General features: G+C 32.8%; 1 protein-coding gene and 1 long non-coding RNA gene across 2 annotated transcripts in view; one reads left to right on the forward strand and one right to left on the reverse strand.

The window, feature by feature from the left end:
• LOC146997851 (uncharacterized) overlaps positions 1-11,766 on the reverse strand; it is a 95,762-nt gene extending 83,996 nt beyond the window's left edge. Inside the window, exon 1 of the long non-coding RNA XR_015040907.1 lies at positions 11,635-11,766. This is a non-coding gene — a long non-coding RNA (uncharacterized LOC146997851). The remainder of the gene's footprint in view (positions 1-11,634) is intronic.
• GckIII (Germinal centre kinase III) overlaps positions 1-12,939 on the forward strand; it is a 228,210-nt gene that overhangs the window by 57,936 nt on the left and 157,335 nt on the right. The gene's annotated exons all lie outside the window — the stretch shown is intronic.

Below are 12,939 nucleotides of genomic sequence, written 5' to 3' on the forward strand. Positions count from 1 at the left end.
ATTGAACTAAGGTTATGTAAACATCGTGAATTATGAATAAAGGAAACAGAGTTATGCTTTGCCGGAATGGCAACATCAGAATAAAAAGAAACTCTAAGATCTGATTTAAGTTATATTAAGATCGTGAATTAAAAATAAAGGAAACAGAGTTAAGCTTTTCTGGAATGGCAGCATCAGATGTTCTAAAGATATAAAATTTTGATTTGGTTTTTATTATTATCGATTTTATTGATAGTTTTTATTAAGATGGAGGTGTTTTATATGTTTGAGTTTGAAAAGTGTAAATAAAATTAATTAATATTATCCAAGATGGCTTTTTATTGACAAGAATCGAGTTTTTACTTTATTGAAATAAAATGCGGGAAGATGGCATTTCGTCTGAATGTGAAATAAATAAAAGGGACGGGAAAGTTTACTGTGACAGCATTTCGTGTACCTGCACCACAAAGAGATGCGATTTCGTATATCCAATGGCCTGGATATTTAACAGTCGAAACGAACATTTACGATATTCTTAAGGAAAAATCCAAACATCAGTGCTATATAAAATCTCCAAAGATTTATGAAGTTACCAAACCAGTGACCAGAAATTGAGCTTTCTGACCCAGTCTCAAACGACAAATTGACCGAGGCAACCTTCAGTGACAAAAGAATCTGCATATTATCTCCAAGATCTCTTATCAAAAACAATGATATTCGTTTAATCATTCTATTAGTCGACACGGCAAAGAGTGATCTTCCAACAGGTTTTTTTTTTTTGGGGGGGGAGAATTATAGAAAGCAAATTGCTAAAAGATAGTATCTGTAACATGAGTTTTAATGGCTGCATTTAATTTTACAGAGATTCCTCGTTCATCGTATTAGCGATGATGGACGAACATAATGACAAATTAAAAAGAAATATTTAAATGTAGGTTAGTCTAAAGCAGTCTGATTTAACTGATTCACAGCTCCGAGGCTAGATTTATTTAAAAACTTTCAGCCGAATGCCTCCACGATCGCATTTAAATTCCTGTAGTCATATAACGAACCGTTCTATAGGCCCAAAACTACTCATCTTCGAAGTCAAGAAGGTAAATCTGCGTAGAAAATTGGATTACTCGAAATTTAAACACGATACCAGTCTTCTATAAATTGCAGAAACGAAACATTTGAAGCGAGATTCAAAGAAATGTTGATTAAAAAGTGAACCAGCACTTGCGTTCGGTTAGTTGGTAATTGATTATAAGAAAGCATTTGAGGGTTATCTACGTTAGAAAATTTGGTGCTACTTTGGTAGACGGTTGCAAGGATTTTGGCGAATAATACAACTTATGGTAAACCCATTGCTGGATAAGTTATTTATGGTAACCGATACTTTGTTGTCGTTTTATTTAAAAAATAATGTGTTTTATTGTGCATAAATTCCGTGTTTTAAATATTATTTATGGCTTCTAAATATTAAAAATCAATTTAATTTTGCATTTTTATTTGAAATAAAAATTTTATTGTTTATCATATTTTATGAAATTTTATGTTGTCGATGATGTAATCAATGACGTCACCTTACTTTAAAAGTAATTGGTTTTAATATGTATAAATTTAATCTAATGTTTTAAACATTATTTATGGTTGTTAAATATTAAAATACAATTTAATTTTGCATTTTTTTAAAAAATGATTTTATTATGTATGAATTTTTAAATAATTTTAATTCTAGGCGTGATGTAATAAGCTCTCTGATTGGTTACAGAATATTTGTGCATTAACGAGCTGTAATTAGCTCCCTAATTGGTTACTGACAATTTGTGCATTTCCGCGCCGTTTTAAAATTTAATTCATATCTTCGAATTCCTTCAAAGATGTTATCTAAATTATGATTTCGATTTTTTTTGTGCTACTTATCAATAAACAACATGTTAAATGACTCAAAAAATGTAAGTACATATTTTTCTTTTATTTTATAAATGTATACTTCAATTTTGTTGAGAAAAATTAATACACTATTTTCAAAAATTGCTAAGATAATTATTGTCCATATGTTTTAATGTTAATTATATTCTATATAACGTATTTTAAAGTATTTGAATTTAATAATATTCTAATTCTTTTAAATGTTGGTATGATGGTTTTTAATTCGATATTCAGTTTCAGTAATATTTTAATCTAAGTAAACGTTGGCATAATGTTTTTATAGCGGTGTTTTTTTTCTCTTTTTTGCTACATGAAAGTAATAATAGTCTTACTTTAGTATTTTATACTCATAGTAAATGTAGTTATTTACACTTGCCTGCCATCTTAAAAAACGACATTTTCAACAAAAAATTAATCCATTACTTTTAACGATATTTATTTTTTTTTTTAAGTGTCGGATACTTTACTATGCGTAAAAACAGCGTTTTTCAAGATGGCTGACGATTGTAAAAATCGCGCCAACAATTACGCCAACGTAAATCGCCAAAAATCTGTGCAACCGTCTACCAAAGTACCAGCTTTACTGTTAATGTATAAATCACATTTTGTAGATGAAATATTCATTATATAGTCAAGCATGAAGAATTAATTACTCAGACATTTCGGAGATATTTTATTTATAAAAGGATTCTTTAGATTTTTTCCTAAACTTATATATATATATTATATTAAAGAAAAAAAGGGGGAAAAACGAAAGTTTTCAGATTTTAAATGACGTCCAAAGGGGCGTTTTTTTAAATATTTTCTGCGTTACCTTTATTTATTAAATATCATGTTCTTCGCACTAATTGGTTATTATTCAATTTCTTCAAATATAACACAGGGAGGATAATATTAAGTGGCAACAATTTGAAAAGTGAATCAACTCAAAATGCCAAAACGAAAATAATAAGTCCTTCTGGGCAAATTGTCCCTTTGAACTGAATAATAATAATAAATAAATAAAATAAAATTAGAATTTCACAATAACTTGGATGAATTCGACTTGACAATACTTAGGGTCACGTTAATATAGTTTGGTTTAGACGAAAACCGTCAAATTCCACTTCGTGAAGTCTAATGATAATCAATAACTTAAACCATAAAATTCAGTTCAAGAGCAATATCGCAAAATAATTTTAAAATGAGCCTATCTTTAGAATTTCCGATACAGATTCTCGCGCGCTGGAGATAAATTTTTTTTTTTTTTCGTACCACGTTGCCATGGCTCGCTTTGAAATCGTTTAGTTTGTAATAAAAAATTGTTTGAAGTGTTACAAAATATGAAATCGATAATAAAAAATTTTCAAATTTGGTCTTCCAGATGCCCATATTCGCAGTAAGATTACGCCATTCAAAGTTCGATTGCACTGTTTTATCACAGTGTGAAAAACATACATACTTTCATGCAGATTCTTCATTATTCAATTTCTTCAAATATAACACAGGGAGGATAATATTGGGTGGCAACAATTTGAAAAGTGAATCAACTCAAAATGCCAAAACGAAATTAATAGTCCTTCTGGGCAAATTGTCCCTTTGAACTGAATAATAATAATAATAAATAAATAAAATAAAAAAATAAAATTAGAATTTCACAATAACTTGGATGAATTCGATTTGACAATACTTAAAGTCCCGTTAATATAGTTTGGTTTAGACCAGAGTTTCTTAAACTATGGGTCGCGACCCTAAATGGGGTCGCAAATCAAAATTTTTGGGTCGCGAAGATTCACTTCGACAGTTGAATTTAAAGAAACTACATTCATAAGACTTTTAATGAAAGTACATTAATTAACATTAATGAGATTAGACTTTTATAGATTAATTACCTGTTATATAAAATGCAAAAGAAATTTGCAAGGCTATCTAGCGATTCAACTTAAAACTTGAGTTTTCACAAAAATCGTTGTTGAATTCTGGATCGGAGTTAGATTTCTCACTATTTCTAAAATGGCATTAAATGTTTTTCTCTCAATCCAGTACCACATATTTTATAAAACTACTTTTTCACTTTGAGGCTGATTAAAACCAAATGTCGCTCAACGTTGAAACATGTTGGAGAAGCTTTATGTCCAGCAGTGTCAAATATCGAACCAACATTTAATTTGTTATGCAACAGAAAACAACCATATATGTCTCATTAGAATTTTCTTTAATTTTTAATTTATTTTATTTTTGCTTAAAGTAAATCCTTAAACTACTTCTATATATATATATATATATTGTTTACCCAAAAATTATTTAAGGCAGGTATTTATTTTTATATTTTTATTTTATATTTGGGGGTCGGGGAAAAAAATCTGTTATAAAAAGGGATCGCGACTGAAAATATTTTAAGAAGCCCTGGTTTAGACGAAAACCGTCAAATTCCACTTCGTGACGTCTAATGATAATCAAATAGGGCGGCGGAAGAATGGTCCTGTATAAAATTTCCCTAGGTAGACATAACCATTTCCGCCCAGTGTACTTATTTTCATCCGTTTGTGCTGCTTTTGTTCTTTTATCATCCGAAGTCATGAGCGTAACACAGCGATTGAAACTATTCCTTTCTTCGTCTCCTCCGCTTTCATGAAAAGAGTTGCTAATAGGAGAACAGCTGTTCCGAATGGATGCGTTCCTCAGGTTTCTCTCTCTCTTTCCAGCTGTGCTCAAGTTTGTTGCACTTTTCCTTTCGAGAGCTGCTAAGCGTGATAAACAGATGGATGGTATGTTAGCCCGCAGTCACCGAATGGACGGGCCAAATTTTCAGGAACAACCAACCAACTATGATGTGCTTCATCAGATCTATGACGCTTCGTTTGGATGAGCAGTTTTGAACCCGATTGAAATTTTTATGGCGTTATTTCTCCCTCCCCCTATCAGGTTTTAACCTTTCGCCTACGTACATCGAAAGTTCAAACAGTTTTGCGGTACACTTTGATGGCAACAGTGGTAGACATGTGCTAAGATGGTATATTATGCTAAAACATTTTGTGCATAGTACTGTAAAGGCTCTTATTTTCGGGTATCCGCCGATAACATCGCGGCAAAAATATCGCGGACGAAAACGTCGCGGAGAAGAAAACGTAAAGCGAAAACGTCGTACTACAAAACATCGCGGGAGAAAACATCGCAGTTCTAAAACATCGTGGTACAAAATATCGTCGTCGAAAATAAAGCGGTTTAAAAACATCGTCGTCGAAAATATCGCGGTAAAAAATAAAGTATCTACAAATCATCGCATGGCGATAACATCGCAGACATGCTTTTTTCAGGTTTTAATAATTGTAAATGATTATTCCCATAATGATTTGTGAGCGCAAGATGTAAAGAAGGATAATTTTTACTTTCACATTTTTTTATGAACTAATAAATTTTTGCTGAAAAAGTAAGAAGGAAACTTAAGCATAGAAAATTAAATGCGACTTATTACACTTTTCATGAAAAATTACCAGTAAAAACTTTATAAAAAATGATTTATTAATGGCCTTTGTTGGTTAACTATGTCGGTTTAAAATTCTATTAAGTGTTACAAGTTGCATTAATATTCTATGCTTAAGTTTCCTTCTTATTTTCTCAGCAAAAATTTATTAGTTAATAAAATATATGAAAGTAAAAATTATTCTTCTTTCCATCTTGCGCTCACAAATCATTAGGGGAATATCCATTTACAATTACTAAAACCTGAAAAAATCATGTTTGCGATGTTATCGTCATGCGATGATTTGTAGATACTTTATTTTTTACCGCGAGATTTTCGACGACGTTTTTAAATTGCGAAGTTTTTGAACCGCTTTATTTTAGACGACGATGTTTTGTGCCACGATGTTTTAGAACTGCGATGTTTTCTCTTTGCGATGTTTTTTTTTCCACGATGTTTTGTATCACGACGTTTTCGCCTTGCTTTGTTTTCTCCGCGATGTTTTCGGCTGTAACCTATTTTCGCGAGGCTTTAATTTTCGGGAGCCCGTCGTAATCGCGAAAATTTAAGCCTCCCGAAATACTTTTTTTAACCGCCTCAAATAATAATAAAAAATCAAATTTTTCACTTACCCAAAATTTAATGATTTATTGCAGTTACAAGCTTTTTCATGACAACTTTCTTTCTTATACCTATTTTTTTGAATAATATACAACTATATTTCTCGAATATAAAACAGTGTAATTAATAGAAGGCAGCTCATTCACTTAGAATACTATTTATACCAGCTTCTTTGAAGCCATTCAAAATTATCTCATGTTTGGCTTCGATACCGTTAAGTACGCGCACAAGCCAAAAAGCATGAATCGGTTTCAGTCGTGATATGCGCAAGTCGACAGATTCGTTTTCCTCTAGAAATTGAAGCTCATTAGAATACCACTCAATAAACTCATTGAGCAAACGCTTGAACTCGCCATTTACAGTTAAGTCCAAAGGTTGGAGCTCTCCTGAGCTGGAAGCGGGCGCAAAACCTGGTTAGGTTAGGTTATTCAATTACGGCAAAGCCTCGAGGGCTATCTGCCTAAGGGGAGGGATGCCTTCGTGGAGGACGTTTTAAGGGAAACTGGCTCGTATACACGTTACACACGGGGAAAACCACGAAAACACCCATGCAGCCAGCCCGTTCGCGAGATTCGAACCGAACTACCAGTGGCACAAAACCTGGAATACTGGAACTGAACTCTTCTCTAGTTCAGTCAGAAAAAGAGGATCTTGGTGTGCCGTAAAAACGTCGAACAATTCAATCGAATTTTTCAACTTTCTCAACTTAGGTACTTTTGAAATTTTTCAACTTTCGGTTCTGTTCATATAAAATTCGCGAAATTTGCAACTCGCGAAATCACCGATATATTCGTTTTCGCGAAAATTACGGCCCGCGAAAATCAGGGCCTTTACAGTAATTAAAGAATACTTACTGAAACTTTTAAGGCGACAGTATTTTTCGAACTTAATCTTTTGCTTACGTACGTCAAAAGATTCCAGCACTGTCTCATCAACAATTTGTTCGCCACTCAAGACAGGCTGAAGCAGTACACTATGCTAAAAGGTTTTCCATATAAAATTTGGAAGATACTTAGTGAACTTTTTTATGGCATCATTACATTTTCATAGAAACAATTCGTGAGAAATATAACTTCTACTATTTTTTAAAAACTAAATTGGGAGCACAAAGCTTTTAAATTTTTGGTCAAAAGTTTGTTAAATGAATGCAAAATATAAGTATAAAAAGAGCGCGGACCCCGCAGGGTGGTTTTTGAGAAATCTTATGTAGATACTGAGCTTCCTTTTTGTGTTGATGGTGAAGTGTGCTATATTTCATCAAGATCGAAATAAAACTCTAGATTAGTATGAAAGACAAAGCCATTGACACTTTTCTTTATTTATATAGATTTATACTTTCGCATTTCAATCACTGACGCTGTTGCACGTGACACACGTCAGCATTCTTATTACGACGTCTAATTACGACTTTTAGAGGTCTCAAAAAGTTAAAGTATAGTAAAAGTATTTAGGTGCCCCCACAGATATTTTCGGGGTACAGCACTATACAGCGCCTGATCCCCCCCCCCGCCATTTCTTCTGTTCAGTTTTGGTTTAGTGACATCGTACATTTCATGGTAAAACCCAGGCTTAAATACAGGTTCTAAGTCCTGGGTTAAAACCATTAATGGAAAATTTTTGTGGTTCCTCCTTTCTTAAGCCCTTAAGCAGTGGTATCCCCTTTCCTTGACGCCCTAAGCACCTGCTTATTTTGCATTTCAATCGTTAATGTAGCTTTGGCATTCTCCTTCACATATATTTAAAGTAAAAAAATGTAAGGATTTTAAGTTTTACTAACGTTTATATTAAAACTGTGCTATCCTCTCTTATTTTTCATTTCCGGCTAGAATAAGCGCGATTAGATTAATTTATGCAAATTAGCTTGTAAATTGTTAAGTATTTAAGATATGGCTTTTAGCCAAAAGATTTAGAGAGAGACTTCTCGAGGCCTTACCACGCGCGTGCTTTTCAGTCAGATCCTGCCTGCCTTTGAGACCAGATATTAGTTCTCGCTGATATTTGAAGACGTATTGTAGTTTTTTTTTTTTTTTTTTTGGCATTCTACTCACTCCACACGTAGAGTTAAAAGGCCAATCGTCGCGTTACTACTCTCTGTAAAGCATCTAAGTTTAGTTCTTATTTAGTTAAGTTTGTTTAGTTCTTATTTTCTATGTTTTAGACCATACGTGCTAGTCTGTGAGAAATAAAGGGTAGTTTTAACCCTTCTCATCTTTGTTTTATCTTCTACGCAAGCACGAACATAGTTTTGAGTAAACTTCCTGTTCCTGCTCAGGATTCCAGTTATATTTCCAAACGCAGTCCTGACAAAAATAGCTAGGGAAAAATTCGGCAATGTAAATTTTCTGTAATAAGCTTGTTTTAGTTCACAAAGTTTACAAATGAGAGGAATAGGTCTAAAAAATAGACCTTACGATCTTGTTTGGGTCGCCTCTAAGTTCACCACAAAATAAGGAATCTAACCACAGAAACAAACTCAAGCACAATTACAACATTAAAACACGAACTATAAACACACAATTTTCACATATCAAGTAAAAAAAAATATATATATATATATATATGTAATAATAAAATTCCATAGTCAAGAATACAATTAAAATTCTAACTGTATGTTCTTTTCATTTTTAATGGCGACGTTCTCTTATTTGAAAGTACGTGGAATTAAATGCACAGCCCCGTAGTCAAGTTGTTTTTCCCGCCTTTTCTACACGTACAGTTTTATAATGTTCTGGAGATATTTAAAGCGAACTGGATTGGCTGACGAGGCTGACGTCATTTCTTGGAAGCTCCGCCTTTCCAGAGCCTATAAAAAGACTCGCAGAAGAATATCGGGGTTTTTTTTTTCTTAAATGTCACGATGCAGTAAACTTCATACAAAAAGTTATTAGTAATTCTTTTTATTTACTCCGGATATCTGATTTTTGTAACTGCTATTTCTCCTGAATAATAATAATAAATGGATCCTGTTTTTTAAAACTATCGTCTGATTATTTAAACTACGACTAAAGCTAATACATCACACACACACACACACACATATATATATATATATAATCGAAACAGAAATTGAAAAGCTAACAAGTAATGAGACGTAAGACCTATTTGGTCTTATATATATATATATATATAAATAATAAAAAAAAATAAAAAAAAAGACATATAGAATTAAGGAATCACAAGGCATAAAATTAGTACCGGAATAAGTCAAAACGAATAAAATTTTAAGTAAATTTATAAAATTCTAAGATCACTAAAATGCAAATAAAAATACAATAAAAGTCACTGTTTAGTTAATACAGCTATAATTCTGATTATGTAAAAACACCACATGCACTCCGTTTACCATTACTTTCTCCCTCCTTTCTGCATGCTTTCGTGGTGTAACGGTAGCACACTCGGCGCGTATTCGAGAGCTCCAAGTTCGAGTCTCCGCGAGGGCATTTTTCATAACATGTTTCACATATCCTGCTTAAAAAAAACCTAATTATTGGACAACATATATACAAAATTTCGAACACTAGAGTGAATCGCATGTAGAAAGTGTATTGTAATAAAAGAAGCAAAACATCAGAAAAGATATAGTACAAGCAGTATTTTCATAACAAGCGAAAAACCTTGTAATTACCATTTTTATGGCTCCGATGAAAGCAGTCATTAAATATACTTCCCGCCGTAAAGTTACGCGCTAATTTTAGGAAGAATAAAATACGTAGCAAACATACACACGCTTATTTTCCATTCAAAATAATGATGCATTTTTTTTTTTTTTAAATTGCATACAATGAAAATGAAGAAATAATAAAATTAATAAAGTCTCTTTAAAATTACTTCGCTCTACATCTCTTGACGGATGAAACGCTGTATTTGTATTTCATTCATTTGCGAACATATAAATGAATGAAAGTACCTAATCATTTCCGTTCTGTGATAAAAGGCGATAAAAAATGAAATTATTGATTACCAAGAATCGAAATACACGAATCATGTAAGGACGGTTTATTAATGTTATGAATTTTGTACATCTAATATAAAGAAGAATGTGTTTGTTCGCGATTAACTTAGTCACTACTATAGATATCGTCACTAAACTTTTTACAATTCTTTTCTGGGTCCTACGAAGGATCGACGTTCACTTCCCTTCCACTCCCCCCCAGAAAAAGCTAAAATCAGAGATATTAGTTAAAACTCTAATTTTCGCCCTTATTTTTAGGAGTGGCAACACTCTTGCACGCTGGAGACGGAAATCTGCTTTATTTCGAGAAGTGTTGCCACTGCTTGCTTTCAAATTGTAGAATTTGTTACTAAAAATTTTCTAAGCTTTACAAAATTTTTATATATAAAAAGGAATGTCTGTTTGTGCGTTTGTTTGTTCGCTTATTGATTTCTAATCAATTATGATTAATTTTTTGCCACATTTAATGGTCTAAAATGGATGGAATTTATTATTAGTGAAATATTGGATGGAATTTAAGCTTTTACGACCATTTGATTAGAAAGACGAAAATCATTGAAAACTACGTGCCATTGTTGCTGATATAACGAGAGAGAATTAGCTTATTTTTGTATGGAAATTTTTTATGTGTGTTCCATATCGCATCAGAGTGAAAAATGTATGACTATGAATCCTATTTTTTGCAGCGTTATTAGAGAAGGATTCCATCGGTATCGTTCTCTCTGTTGTTAGATACGTTACACTTAATCTAACTTAACTGGCATCGGGTACTTCCGCTTGTATTTAAATAATTTTAGTGAAATTGTAATTTTTTCCCCCTTCCTTCCCCAAGTCTTTTCTCAGTTCATCATATCAATGTTCAGTTTTCTTACTTAATAATAAGATGTTTTTACAAAACGTTTTATTTGCCATTTTATTATTAAAATTTTGTGTGTTTACTTAATTTATTAAATATCACATTCTTGACGCTTACGCCATATAAAATTCAATTCAAAGGCAAAATCAGAAAATAGTATTTAAAAATGGCACACTTTTAGAACTTCCGATAGACAATCTCACGCACTGAAGATAAAAATGTTTTATTCTCTGTAATGTTGCCACTGCTTGCTTCGAAATCTTTGAGCTTGTTAATCAAAAATTCGTTAAAGTTTTACAAAATGTGAAATAGATAATAAAACCGATTAGAAATTCAAAATTCGGGCTTTCATGTGTTTGTGTTCGGGTGGAGGACTACTGTATTCAAAACTGGATGGCTGTAGGTGCCGTTGTTTTTTTCAGAATGCGAGAAACATGCATACATTCATGCAGATTCTTATTATTTAATTTCTCATATATTACAGGACGATAATATTTATTGGCAACAACTGAAAAGTGATACAGCGCATTTAAGTGTTTCGAGGCTAATATCCCATTCGAGACTAAGGTTCCTTTTGAGGTAATAATTTAATACACCTGGAATATATTGTGTGCAGTGTGCTCTTTCTGAGTGATGCTGAATTCCTTTCGAGATGTCTTAGATGACAGCCTTTGAGTGATGGCTGTAGCAGTTGATAACCGCAGCCATTTTGGATCACATGAAAATTTTAATTTTAGACAAGAAAAATATGGAGGTAACTGTCTTCGAGGACTGTTGCATTCTTCTGGTTAGTAGAGGTAGAATTTTAAATACGTTGAACAATTTAATTTGGTATATAAAAAAATAATGAAATGCATTACTAGTACTTACAATGCGTGAGTTTCGTAGATTTTGAAGAGAAGGACGATCAGTGTTTTTGAGAACATAAATCGAGCTCATTTTCGTCTTTATATACTAACCGCGAATATTAAAAATAGCCCACGTCCACTCATTTCTCTGCGAAACGTCACATGGAATTTGCTTCTTTTTACAGAGAACAGATTTGAAATCTGTGTTCTTTTTCTGTCTATAGTTTCGTGTACTAGGAATCATCTTTACAAGTCGACTCTAGGAAGTTGACTAAAATAGTACCTCCCGTATCTAGGCCAAAGCCACATGGGAATGGCATTTGTTTTGGTGTCGCAGTTGAAATCGCTGAACTGCTTCATAAATGGTTCGTCACATTTCTTCGCGGGTAACTAAATAATTCTGTTGTTTTTCGGCGTTAGTAAAACATCGTTGGTGGAATTCATTGTGCAGAGGAAGTTTACGCAATATTAGAGCGATTTTGGGGCTAGTGTAAAATTTAAATGACGGTTTGCGCTTTTTAAGAGACTAAAGACACAAGAGTCTATGGGTAAAATGTCAGGAGATTTCACGGGAATACGTTAAAAATTTTTATATGCAATATCTGTTTCAGTCTTCATTTTTTCAAGGAATGCGGTGGTACTTTTCGAAGTATGACTTGTTCCTTTGTCTTGATATAGTTTCATTCTTTGAAAGCGATTGAGATAGAGAAATGGAATTTTCTTTCTAAATATCAGTCGTAAAATTTCTCTTAATAGTACGTACATTCAGTTGATTTTAACATTTTTCACCAGTCTTATTTTTAATTTCTTATTGTAATAGAATCATGTAACAGCTATAAACTCGTTGCTAAAACTGTCTATGCCACCCCTCCGCCAATTGAGGGTTAGGTTAGGTTAGGTTATTTAATTACGGCAAAGCCTCGAGGGCTATCTGCCTAAGGGGAAGGATACCTTCGTGGAGGACTTTCGACATACACCAGTGAGGGTCCGAATATACAAGAATGTAGTGAAATATTCGGTCTTTCACCGACGTATCTGGTGAATGTTGATATTCTCCGGTGAAAGTCGACATTCTCCAATTTCGGTCTTTCACGGTAACATATATACCATTGTTCTAACATAGGTATTTTGACACAAAATCGGACCTTTTCTAAAATAACATACCAATTTTTTTTTTTCCCCTATTTCAATTCTACGACTCAAATCATGCCAAACTACGAAGTTTTGTAAAAATCGCAGGTGTAGTTCATAAGAACTTCATAAGAACTACTAATTAGCTCTCAATATTTTCGGTCCTTAATGTTAATTGAATAGGATATATACTTAT

Source organism: Stegodyphus dumicola, chromosome 4, assembly GCF_044657685.1.
Source record: "Stegodyphus dumicola isolate Sdum_Otavi_A_Nest chromosome 4, ASM4465768v1".
NCBI classification, from domain to species: domain Eukaryota; kingdom Metazoa; phylum Arthropoda; class Arachnida; order Araneae; family Eresidae; genus Stegodyphus; species Stegodyphus dumicola.